At 47.8% G+C, this 12,572-nt stretch overlaps 1 protein-coding gene across 2 annotated transcripts in view; it reads left to right on the forward strand.

Moving 5' to 3' along the window:
- The first annotated feature begins 9,129 nt into the window (after positions 1-9,129).
- Positions 9,130-12,572, forward strand: part of IMMP2L (inner mitochondrial membrane peptidase subunit 2) — a 1,177,970-nt gene continuing 1,174,527 nt past the window's right edge. For both annotated transcript variants that reach the window (XM_040343819.1, XM_040343820.1), the window contains exon 1: positions 9,130-9,237. The gene's annotated coding sequence lies outside the window, so the exon portion shown is untranslated. The remainder of the gene's footprint in view (positions 9,238-12,572) is intronic.

Below are 12,572 nucleotides of genomic sequence, written 5' to 3' on the forward strand. Positions count from 1 at the left end.
GGGACTTGGCAGGTGGCTTTGACCCCTGTCCAGGGGTATGGAAATTGTGTACTAAGCCAACTGGCTCAATTTACACTTTGTGGTTGGGATGTTGCTAAACCACAATCTGAAAGCTATTTGTAATGGCAATGTTATTGCACACTAGGGCTTTTCTAAAGAGCTGCAGAGCCACAGGAAGAAGACTAAAGAAGGCAAAACATTTTTATTTTTTGAGGATGCAGAAGAGCATCCAATGCAGACTGAGGCCTTAGTAACATTTAATTATTTATGATACTGTATATTAAAGCGGTTGTAAACCCCCATCTACTCTCTAAACTATTAATATCTTCTTAAAGACAGTGTCCCGCTGCATCCACCGATCGTTATGTAATAAATGTACTTATTATTATTACGGTTAAATCCTTACTTTTGTGCTTTCGCTTTCTTGTACTATGCCAGCGCCATTCTTCTTTTGGTCTTCCCCATCTGCTGCTGTAAAAACTTCCGCCCACAGTTGACTACGATTGTTGTAATCCCGCGCGTGCGCACTACGGCAAGCCTCTTCTTCGTTTCTCATGAGGAGGAGAAGAGAAATATCGCGCGATGTCGGGGCTGACGTCAACAGCAGGAAATGACGCAGCCCCGACATAAACAGAGCTATTGACCGGCAGGGTCTCAGCTGGCCGTATTACCGATCAGACAGCGCATGCGCGGAGTGACGTCACCACTCGGGATATCTGCGATATCCCGAGAAGGAAGCAGGTAAGAGAAAAAACAAAGAAAGAGACGAATTGGGGATATTAGGATGACTCTAGAAAAAGAAAGAACAAAATGTAGGTTTACAACCACTTTAACATATGTAAATGCTGCTAATAAAATTAGTCCTATAAGGAGCAATGTATTAAAAAAAGAAGCTAATAAAAACAACTTATATTTAAGCCATAATAAAATGAAAACAACAAGCTACATTACTACAGCTTGGGTAATCTTACAGCTATCCCCCATAAGACATGTAGAATTAAGGTCTGATCTGCCAGAGTGCACACAGACAGATGATAGGAAAATCGAAACTGTAGGGAAAGAAAGGTTAAACGCTGCATGTACGCAGGTGATGAGGCTGTCTGAAACTGTCGGGTATTTCAACACACTAACACTGATGTATACCCAATGATGTTGATCTGTGGGCTTCCACGTGTCACCTGTATTTACTGTGCTACCATGTACTAGTGTTTTAGAACTGAAATGCATAATAGATGTTCACTCACTGAGGAGCGAGGAGGGGTATCCAACTGAGTGATAGATTACACTGGTTTTATACTTTGCAACACCTGGGAGTTGCACATTTTAAGTCACGAGATTTAAAAGTAGGATACAAATATAAAAAAAAAACGAAAAATATGATAAATGTCATAATAATGAAAATAAAGCTCTTGTTTCCATTTTCTGATAAATCCTCCATAGAGGTGCTGACTCAACACAGGAAGGGAGCACTAACAAGTAAACTTTCTTAAAGTGGCAGAAAGTCCCCATGAAACACAAAGCCCATGCTCTCCCCTGGTTGACCTCTGGTCACCCAGCAGGATCCATTGGTGATCCTGCTTTTATCATTGCTTGGGTAATAGGGGGAGAACCTTATATCACTCTCTATGATATGAATGCCTGAAAAATGAAGTATTATACTTTCTTTTTTGGTGCTGTCCAAAGACATCACCGCTCCACTTTAGGTGAGTGCCATTCTATAATCCTGGAGGTGAATTGGAAAGTGAATACACACTAATCGTTTTGTTAAAACCAGTGGACTGAATGAAAAAAAAAAACCTGACAGCCCAGGTCGGAGACGCTGTGCTAACGATCCAATGTTAGTACTGTGATCTCCCCTGATGTTCTATTGTGTTCTGACGGGGAGGGCCCCCACCAGAACACTTCGGTCACCACTCTTAGCCATTGGCTGAAAGAGCTAATAGGGATCTGGTCGGCAGACCTTTTTCCGTCATGCCCCTTTGACAGAAGCCAGTCTGGCTGCAGTACACACAAGCCAAATGTCCTCCGGTTTCTATTGAACCGGCCGATGCCACCTGACATTCGTTTGTACTAGACTTAAAGAGGAAGTAAACCCTCTTAAGAAAAATCTGAAAAAAAAACCCATGCAAGAAAAAGGCATATTGAGCCTACTAGCATAATATACTAGCTCATTATGTATTACTTACCTGAGATCGAAGCCCCCTCAGCGGTACTTGTTCCTCCCTTTCATCACTGCCATCTTGCCCCAAGTGTCTTCCTCGTATCGCCGCTGCGGGGCTGTGACTGTCAGGAGCCGCAATGACTTCACTCCCGTGCATGCGCGCAGGTGCCACCACTAATGGCATTAACGTCGTTAGGAACGGTACGCTCAGTGCACCTGCGCGTCGTTGTCTATGGCACATGCGCCGTAGACATCGGTGCATGTCTTTTGGAAATATCTCCTAAACCGCGTAGGTTTAAGAGATATTTATTGCACCTACAGGTAAGCCTTAATCTAGGCTTAACTGTAGGTCTAAGTGGTCTGTATGGGTTTACAACCACTTTAAGGCTGGCCATACACAGTTCAAATCTTGGCCGGTTCAGCAGGAACTGGCTGAGATTCGAACCGTTAATGGGCACGCTGAATGTACCAAGTTGATTGATCAATCAACTTGGGTACAACAAGCCTGCTGGATTCTCGCTTGTGGCTGCTATAGCCTCTCAAATTCCAGGCTGCTAACTTGAGCTTCTCCAGGGCCGGATGGAGAACTGGACTTTGTGCCACTGTCTGGCAACTGAGATTTTTTTCTATTACATGTCTGTGAGATATGAACAGTTTGGTGCATGTCTACTGTTAAAAGGGAAAATCCCTCTGGAAAGGGTGCTTTCTCCACTGAGACACTCAATACAAGGACAGGAAAGACTATGGTCCCGATAATCATCAGACATGCAGACGTTAACAGGTAAAGAGAGGAATGCCAGGACAATTCAGCACCTTATCACCAGTATGTTCTCTAGCAGCAGAGAAAGGCATACGTTAAACCATGATTAGTTGGGCTTCAAATTACAGAAGGACTGTGTAGGGGTCAGATAACCCTGTTCTTTATTTGCCAACTAGCCGAACACCTATCCTAAAACCTCATCTGTTGGGATTGGAATTATCATCCCCTGTCACTAAAGCAAGGAATTCTTGTAGCATGATCTGAGATGAGAAGGATGGATGACCTTTCTAATATGGCCTGAAGTGCTTGCCCTGAGGGCCCAAGCATCCAAGACCAAGGCTGTACCCATTTTGAAAGAGGAGCAACCAAACACCCGAATGCCACGTACACACAACCATTTTTAATGTCCTAGAAAAAACAACGTTTTTCTCAACGTGATTCTTGTCAATTGATATAAGGAAAGACGGGATAGACAGTCGCACTCCAAAAAAAACATGAGGTTGTCTTTATTGTAAAAAATGGATAAAAAATATCCTGGAGCGGTTACTCCCTTCCCTTTGTGATTCTTGTCAAGCCTGCCTTGCATACACACGATCATGAAAAAAAAAATGCTCGAGCAAATCGCGGTGACGTACAACACGTACGACGGCAGTATAAAGAGGAAGTTCCATTTGGATGGCGCCACCCTTGGGGCTGCTTTTGCTGATTTTGTGTTAGTAAAAGTTTGATGAGAGACGATTCACGCTTTTCAGTCTTCGTACTTTTCAGTCTGTTACAGCGTAGCGAATGTGCTATCTCCATTACAAACGCTAGTTTTAACAGAACGAGCGCTCCCGTCTCATAACTTTCTTCTGAGCATGCACGTTTTTTTCCGTCGTTAAAGCCTACACACGACCATTTTTCACTACGTGAAAAATTATGTGAAAAATTAGAGCATGTTCTAAATTTTTAATGCCCATTTTTCACGTCGAGAAAAATGCTCTGGAGCCCACACACGGTCGTTTTTAATGACCAATTTAAAAAATTGCATTTTTCACGTCATGAAAAACGGTCGTGTGTACGCGGCATAAGACTTGTATGGGTGATACAGTCCCCAAAATACCAGGAAGCATCATTGCTCTTTGCTGACTTCTGGGTGATGTGTTTGCTTTCCAGTTTTTCCTGGACTCCCAGCCAGGACTCCAGTGGAAATTGACTCTTGCACTGCAGTCTCTTTTGACTCAGACATTTTTTATAATAAAGTTTTTATTGAGATTTACAATAGGTATAACCAGTACAAAAAAGTACAAGTATTAGGACAGTAAGACCCGGTTCACACTGGGGCGACTCGTCAGGCGACGCAGCCGCCTGACAAGTCGCGTCCCATTCTAGTGAATAGAATCGTTCTAATAGGAGCGACGCAAGTCACTCCGACTTAGAAAAAGGTTCTTGTACGACTTCGGGGGCGACTCAGGGCGATTTGCATTGACTTCTATACAGAAGTCATTTTGCAAGTCGCCTTGGAAGTCGTCTTCAGGTCGCCTGGCCGAGTCGCCCCCGAAGTCGTGTGTGAACCGGCTCTTAACGGAATAGAATCAGTCCACAAACGTGTATATATAAATAAAAACAATACAAGTATATACATGTTGGGAACAAATACAACAAATGCAATACAATAGGTTCAGGCAGGTAATAGGAAGCATTCAAGAGAATTCAAGAATTCTAGAGAAGGTCACCTCAGCGTTTCACCCAACCCCACAGCATCATCAACACAGGCATGACAGGGCAGATGTGGAAAGATCCGGGTGGTTCAAGAGGCAGGGGCGTACCTAGTGCATTTGGCACCCGGGTCGGAACCTATATCTGGCACCCCCACTGTAAAATGTAAAAAACACCCCACTGTGCCCCCTGCATACCTCTGCATCCTTAAATATCTCTTTGTCACTATCGTGTACATTACACAGCACCTCTGGACCCCTTTACATTACACAGCCCTTGTACCTCTGGACCCTTTTACATTACACAGCACCCTGCACCTCTGGACCCCTTTATATTACACAGCACCCTACACCTCTGGACCCCTTTACATTACACAGCACCCTGTACCACTTTAAATTACACAGCACCCTGCACCTCTAGACCCCTTTACATTACACAGCACCCTGCACCCCTTTACATTACACAGCACCCTGCACCTCTGGACCCCTTTACATTACACAGCACCCTGCACCTCTGCACCCCTTTACATTACACAGCACCCTGCACCCCTTTAAATTACACAGCACCCTGCACCCCACTGTGCCCCCTGCATACCTCTGCATCCTTAAATATCTCTTTGTCACTATCGTGTACATTAAACAGCACCTCTGGACCCCTTTACATTACACAGCCCTTGTACCTCTGGACCCCTTTACATTACACAGCACCATGCACCACTTTAAATTACACAGCACCCTGCACCTCTAGACCCCTTTACATTACACAGCACCCTGCACCCCTTTACATTACACAGCACCCTGCACCTCTGGACCCCTTTACATTACACAGCACCCTGCACCTCTGGACCCCTTTACATTACACAGCACCCTGCAAAATATCGGATGAACTATCATGATCGGCTCTCAAAAGCTCTGTACTAACGATCTGATTATCGTATGATCGTGTCAAAAGCGGTATTTTTTGGATCGTGTGTACGCAATGGCGGTGCCTCGATAGTGGGCGCAGGAGCACCGCCCCCTCTCCCCTGCACTGCCACTGAAACAATACATAGATGCATGCATTGCATGAATCTATGTATTGCCGCCGGCGCCACTGCCGCCTACTATTCAGATGGCCGGCCCCCTGGCCATCTGAATAACAGCAGTTGGTTGGCTTTGGAAGTGTCTATCAGAGCCGCTGGCTCTGATAGGCTTCCATAATCGGCTTCCAAATAGTTAACCAGGGAACGCATGGGTGTGCGTTCCCTGGTTAACACTGACATGTGTCTCAGCCAATCAGGTTCACCGGGTCTGTGTACCGTTAACCTAATTGGCTGAAGCGTCATGGAGGGTGAGAGAAGACATCGAGGGACAGTGGAGGGAGGGTGGCTGACCCAGAGAAAGGTAAGTGCCGGGCAGGGGGCAATTTTGCAGCATTTTACAGGGCAAACTGGTGGTTTTTGAGGGGACAAACTGGCAGCAATTGATGGGCACAGTGGCGACAATTGATAGCATGGCACAGTGGTGACAATTGATGGCACAGTGGCTGCGTTTGATGGCATGGCACAGTGGCTGCGTTTGAGGGCATGGCACAGTGGCGACAATTGATGGGCACAGTGGCTGCATTTGATGGCATGACACAGTGGCTGCGTTTGATGGCATGGCACAGTGGTGATAATTGTTGGCACAGTGGCGACAAATGATGGCTCAGTGGCTGCGTTTGATGGCATGGCACAGTGGTGACAATTGATGGGCACAGTGGCGACAATTGATGGCACAGTGACTGCGTTTGATGGCATGGCACAGTGGCTGCGTTTTTATGGCATGTCACAGTTTTTTTTTTTTTTTAATTATCTATTATGTGCGAGAATTAGCTATTATAAGCTACTGGACCCGTTTAAATGGGGTTTTGGCTTTAATTCCTTTTTGTCATTAAGCCTGGTGGGGTCCCGTTTGCTTTATTATTATCATAGCTATCTATTTCCGCTTTTTCCTGTGACTCTAGTAGCCTGCCCCGGATGTTGTTGCTCAATGTTAATTCACTATTAGCCGCATCCATGAGTGTCACGACCCGGATGTTTTTGTTTTGTGATGTTCCGATTGGCCGCATCAACGGGGGCTCTGATTGGCTGCTGGACGCACAGGATTACTATATATAGTTGGCCATTGGGGACGTCGAGTGTACTCGCTCCACCTGACGCTGATGAAGTCCCGCCCCCGGGACGTAACGCGTACGTAAGGGGAGGAGCTACGCAAGACGTCACCCCGATCATCGTTGCTGAGATCTTTACTGTTACAGTATACACTCGGCTCCACAAATGGTTTTAAATGTGAGTGCCATTCCTTTTTACCTTTCCTTCATTAAACTAGTATACAGAGAGCACTAGATTTTCTTCTGTGTATCTTTTATACATGGTGGCCTGCTGATATCCCTGTGGTATGGTGGTTCCGTATGGAGGCTGGATCTGACTGAGGGTTTTGCTGATATGCTTTGTGACTCTTTTGGGTCGAAGCAATGAGGTGAGAGTCCATCTTATCTGCGGTGGTGGATTTCCTTGGTGTTTCCTCTTCACTCTCACTCCTGTTGGATTTCAGTGTGTGTCTCACACATATTTAAGGATTGTTTTTGGACACTTGGACATTTATTTTCACTGGCCATTATTTTCATCTAATTTTCATTTTATTATTGTTTATTTTATTGTAATTTATTTTATTTTTTGCGCTGCACTTATTCACTACTATATGCTTTGGGAATTTTTTTGAATTTATCCTCAGTGCTGGCTTGCATACTTGTATTTTAGTTTAATCTTTATATCCCAGCGCTGAATTTTTCACTTTATGACATGTCACAGTGGTGACAATTGATGGCACAGTGGCTGTGTTTGATGGCATGGCACAGTGGCTGCGTTTGAGGGCATGGCACAGTGGCGACAATTGATGGGCACAGTGGCTGCATTTGATGGCATGACACAGTGGCTGCGTTTGATGGCATGGCACAGTGGTGATAATTGTTGGCACAGTGGCGACAAATGATGGCTCAGTGGCTGCGTTTGATGGCATGGCACAGTGGTGACAATTGATGGGCACAGTGGCGACAATTGATGGCACAGTGACTGCGTTTGATGGCATGGCACAGTGGCTGCGTTTTTATGGCATGTCACAGTGGAGACAATTGATGGCACAGTGGCTGTGTTTGATGGCATGGCACAGTGGCGACAATTGATGGACACAGTGGCGACAATTGATTGGCAAAGTGGCAACAATTGATGGGCACAGTGGCTGCGTTTGATGGCATGGCACAGTGGCTGCGTTTGATGGCATGGCACAGTGGTGACATCTGATGGCACAGTGGCGACAATTGAGGGAACAGTGGCTGTGTTTGATGGCATGGCACAGTGGCTGCATTTTTATGGCATGGCACAGTGTCGACAATTGATGGCACAGTGGCTGCGTTTGATGGCATGGCACAGTGGCGACAATTGATTGGCACAGTGGCGACAATTGATGGGCACAGTGGTGACAATTGATGGGCACAGTGGCTGCGTTTGATGGCATGGCACAGTGACTGCATTTGATGGCATGGCACAGTGGTGACAATTGATGGCACAGTGGCGACAATTGAGGGCACAGTGGCTGCGTTTGATGGCATGGCACAGTGGTGACAATTGATTGGCACAGTGGCAACAATTGATGGCACAGTGGCTGCGTTTGGTGTCATGTGTACGGGCCAGTGTTGCCAACCGTCCGTATTTTTACGGACAGTTCGTAAAAACGGGCACTTTTTCCCCCTGTTCGTAAATGTCCGTATTTGTGGGAATGTGCCAGTAAAAATAGCCGACATTGGTTCGGCTTGGAACTGCCCATGGAGATTGGAAGCAGGGGGTGATTGGAGGCAGGGGGTGATGATGGCTGCGGTGGCACCACAGAGGGGGATGGAGGCAGGGGGCAATGGAAGCAGGGGGAGATTGGAGGCAGGGGGTGTTAGTGGCAGGGGGCGATTGGAGGCAGGGGGTGTTGGTGGCACCGCAGAGGGTGGGGGATGGAGACAAGGGTTGTTGGTTGTACTGCAGAGGGGGATGGAGAAAGGGGACGATGGAGGCAGGGGGTGATTGGAGGCAGAGGGAGATTGTGGCACTGCAGAGGGGGGTGAAGGCAGGGGGATGGAGGCAGGGGGTGTTGGTGACAGAGGGGGATGGAGGCAGTGGGTGATGTGACTAAATAATTTGCCCTTATTATATTGAAAATAACAAAAATATGTTTTTTTACCTTAATATTCACCTTAAATCACATTGCTATTTGCCTAGTGTACTGGTTTGTAGCCTAAATACTGAAATTTGCACCTAAAAATGTAATTTAGTAACTTTTGTGAAATGCCACTAGTACGGGCCATGAATCCGCATCCCATATCAGCTGTTTTTATTTGTAACACAAATTGCAGAATGATACAAAGTCCACTAGGAGTGTGAACTGTCTGCACAAAGCTGCGATCACTATAAAGCTGTGCCTGCAACCCATGCTATTTGTTTATGTCCCGCAGTAGCAAGCCCCGCCCCTATATATGTCACCACGCCCAGCAGCACCCGTCCACTCTGCACGTGCTGAAGAGTAAGCCTGGATAGGGGGAGCAGGAATACACTCAGGTAATGCCTGGCTGCAATGTGCTCTGTATGTAGACGAGCTCCACACAGCGAGACCTATAGTGTATCTAGCCGCTCGCAATGTGCAATGAGGCGGACATAGAGGACATGTAATCCATTTGGAGCCGTCGTGTAGGCGTGCAGCGTGCCTCGTCACTGTGACCCCCGCACGTCACACGGGGCTGCTGTGTGTGGTGGGTGAGCTGTCACTCCGGGTCACACGCAGGACGAGTCTGTACTCCCCACACGCAGGACGAGTCTGTACTCCTCACACACACAGCGTACAGCACGAGTCTGTACTCCTCACACACACAGCGTACAGCACGAGTCTGTACTCCTCACACACAGCGTACAGCACGAGTCTGTACTCCTCACACACACAGCGTACAGGACGAGTCTGTACTCCTCACACACACAGCGTACAGCACGAGTCTGTACTCCTCACACACACAGCGTACAGCACGAGTCTGTACTCCTCACACACACAGCGTACAGGACGAGCTCCTCTCTCAATTCAGTCACAATGGGCTGCTGCTGAGCCTGTGGTGGTTTGCTCCCCGCCTGTCCCTTTCTTTGTAGCTCCGAGTTTGCAGCTGTTAAACAACACTGGATATATAGCTGCTCCTATACACGCCGTATGGTTCTCAGAGCTGTGTGAGACGTGTGTGGGTTTCTATTTGTCCCTGCTGGAGGAGACAATGTAATCATGTTGTATTGTTCGCTTTGTAAAGGCCGGAAATACAAGTGCTCAGGATTGGCTGTGCTCTCAGCTGAAGGAGAAGAGTTGAAAAGTACATGAGGCTTATTAGGATTTTACCAGCCTGACCCCTAGATACACCAGGCTAGATTCATGTACGGCGGCGTATCTTTCTGCCGGCGTAGCGCATCCCATTTGCACTACGCCGACGTAAGATAGTGAGGCAAGTACTGTATTTACAAAGCACTTGCCTCCTAAGTTACGCCGGCGTAGCGTAAATGGGCCGGCGTAAGCGTGCCTAATTCAAATGAGGAACATGGGGCGTGTTTTATGTTAATGAATCGTGACCCGACGTGATTGGCGGTGGACATATCCCAGTGTGCATTGCTCCAAAGTACGCCGCAAGGACGTATTGGTTTCGACGTGAACGTAAATTACGTCCATCCCCATAACGGACGACTTACGCAAACGATGTAAAAATTTCAAAATTCTACGCGGGAACGACGTCCATACTTAAAGCGGAAGTTCACCCGAATTTTTTTTAACATTAGATTGAGGCTCATTTTGTCAAGGGGAATCGGGTAGTTTTTTTTAAAATCGAAGAAGTACTTACCGTTTTAGAGAGCGATCTTCTCCACCGCTTCCGGGTATGGTCTTCGGGACTGGGCGTTCCTACTTGATTGACAGGCTTCCGACGGTCGCATACATCGCGTCACGAGTAGCCGCAAGAAGCCGAACGTCGGTGTGGCTCTATACGGCGCCTGCGCACCGACGTTCGGCTATTTTTGCAAAATCGTGACGCGATAGATGCGACCGTCGGAAGCCTGTCAATCAAATAGGAACGCCCAGTCCCGCAGCCCATACCCAGAAGCGGCGGAGAGATGCATCTCTAAAACGGTAAGTACTGATTCGATTGTAAAAAAAACACCCGATTCCCCTTCACAAAACGAGCCTCAATCAAATGTTAATAAAAAAAGGTTTTTGGGTGAACCTCCACTTTAACATAGGATACGCCTCATATAGCAGTGCATTTTTTTACGTCGTTTACGTTAGGCTTTTTCCGGCGTAAAGTTACCCACTTTACGCCGGAAAAAGCCTAACGTAAACGACGTAAAAAAATGCACCGGGCGAACGTACGTTTCGGAATCGGCGTATCTACCTAATTTGCATATTCCTTGCGTAAATCGACGGAAGCGCCACCTAAATATGCATCTAAGATACGACGGCATAATAGACTTACCCCAGTCGGATCTTAGCCAAATTCTGGCGTATCTTGTTTTCTGAAAACCTAGAAGTTACGCGGCGTATCAATAGATGCCTCACTGTGCCATTGCCTCGCCTCACTGTGCCATTGCCTCGCCTCACTGTGCCATTGCCTCGCCTCACTGTGCCATTGCCTCGCCTCACTGTGCCATTGCCTCGCCTCACTGTGCCATTGCCTCGCCTCACTGTGCCATTTCCTCCCTGTGCCATTGCCTCGCCTCCCCGTGCCATTGCCTCGCCTCCCCGTGCCATTGCCTCGCCTCCCCGTGCCATTGCCTCGCCTCACTGTGCCATTGCCTCACCTCACTGTGCCATTGCCTGGCCTCACTGTGCCATTGCCTGGCCTCACTGTGCCATTGCCTGGCCTCACTGTGCCATTGCCTGGCCTCACTGTGCCATTGCCTGGCCTCACTGTGCCATTGCCTGGCCTCACTGTGCCATTGCCTGGCCTCACTGTGCCATTGCCTGGCCTCACTGTGCCATTGCCTGGCCTCACTGTGCCATTGCCTCGCCTCGCCTCACCGTGCCATTGCCTCGCCGTGCCATTGCCTCGCCTCACCGTGCCATTGCCTCACCTCACCGTGCCATTGCCTCGCCTCACCTCACTGTGCCATTGCCTCGCCTCACCTCACTGTGCCATTGCCTCGCCTCACCTCACTGTGCCATTGCCTGGCCTCACCTCACTGTGCCATTGCCTGGCCTCACCTCACTGTGCCATTGCCTGGCCTCACCTCACTGTGCCATTGCCTGGCCTCACTGTGCCATTGCCTGGCCTCACTGTGCCATTGCCTGGCCTCACTGTGCCATTGCCTCGCCTCACTGTGCCATTGCCTCGCCTCACTGTGCCATTGCCTTGCTGTGCAATTGCCTCACCTCACATCGCCGATCTTCATTTCTTTATGCCTGGCAGAGGGAGTCGGACTGCGGGCGTCCATTTTTTAAAAGCCGCGCCTCTTCCTCGTGCTGTTCCATGATAGGCGGAACACTCAGTTTCCCAGCAGAGCCTGTGTTCGGTGTTCCGCCTATCATGGACGTCCTCTCGTCCGAGGCTGAGGACGAGACGACGTCCGTGATGGGCGGATCACTGAGATTATCACAGAACCGCACGATGAGGAGGAGCGGCTTTTAAAAAATAGACCCCCGCAGTCTGCATTCGGCATATAAGACGACCCCCAATTTGTGAGCCATATTTTTAAGTATAAAAGGTCGTCTTATACGCCGGCAAATATGGTGGAATCTGACTAGAATGACACTTTAATAGCTTGAGTAATATGTTTGTAATAAGAAAATGACCAAGATACAAAATTTCCCTCAAACAGTGAAAACAATGTCAAGCCTAGACTTAGGCTTTAATGATTCATTAAGACAGCTTGGCTTA

This window comes from Rana temporaria, chromosome 3 (genome assembly GCF_905171775.1).
Source record: "Rana temporaria chromosome 3, aRanTem1.1, whole genome shotgun sequence".
Classification (NCBI taxonomy): Eukaryota; Metazoa; Chordata; class Amphibia; order Anura; family Ranidae; genus Rana; species Rana temporaria.